This window comes from Neomonachus schauinslandi, chromosome 4 (assembly GCF_002201575.2).
Source record: "Neomonachus schauinslandi chromosome 4, ASM220157v2, whole genome shotgun sequence".
In the NCBI taxonomy this organism is placed as follows: domain Eukaryota; kingdom Metazoa; phylum Chordata; class Mammalia; order Carnivora; family Phocidae; genus Neomonachus; species Neomonachus schauinslandi.
This window is the reverse complement of record NC_058406.1, coordinates 11,609,146-11,609,898: the sequence shown is the minus strand read 5'-3', so window position 1 is coordinate 11,609,898 and position 753 is coordinate 11,609,146. Positions and strand designations below refer to the sequence as shown.

The 753-nt window shown below is 62.9% G+C and overlaps 1 protein-coding gene across 4 annotated transcripts in view; it reads right to left on the bottom strand.

Annotated features, from left to right (window-relative positions):
- The window catches only part of SZRD1 (SUZ RNA binding domain containing 1), a 25,209-nt gene that overhangs the window by 23,893 nt on the left and 563 nt on the right, over positions 1-753 (bottom strand). The window lies entirely within an intron of this gene.

Here is a 753-nt window from a genome sequence, read left to right as displayed (position 1 = left end):
GCCCGCCGCGGGGGGGGGTGGCGCGTTCCCGCCCCCCCCCCCCCCGCCGCCCCCCGCGGGGGGGGGGGGGGGGGGGGGGGGGGGGGGGGGGGGACCCAGCTCCTGTTTTACCCTGGTATACTCGGCTCTCCACGCCCCACTCCCAACACACAAACCTTGAAGCTGGCTGTCACTCGAGCCAGCACTGAACAGACACGAAGACGGGGAGGCCAAAAGGCCATCTCCCCATCTTCATGAGGGTCGCCACAGAACCACAAACTCTGAGAAGATCCAAATTAATCACAAACCTAATAGAATTGATTCCGGCTGTTCCAGCTTGGGATAAGCTATTTTTTCCTACAGCTTCTGGGAGTCAAACAGAAACTCCAAAAGCAAAATCGAACGGTCCATTTCCACCCCCTCCTCTCCCAGGAATGTGGCTACTTTACAAATCGCAAGCACTCTCCGAGACCTTCGCCCGGGGCTCAGATCGTCGGGTGGTTCCCCGGGGAGAGGGGCTGCCCGCCGGGCTTTCGGTTGTTCCGGCGGGGTCCCCAGGAGACCCGCCTGCAACGGGCTCTCAGAGTAAAACTGAAAGAGAAAAACCCCCAGACTCGCCCACAGTGGCGGAAGGCGCAAAGCAATAGGGGATTTTAGCAAAGAGTGGAGGGGCCCAGAGACGACTCAATTTCCCCTCCTGCCCTCCGCAGCTCTTCTCCGGAGCCCGGCACGCCGCCCCGGTCCGCGCAGCAACCCCCCCCCCCCCCCCCCCCC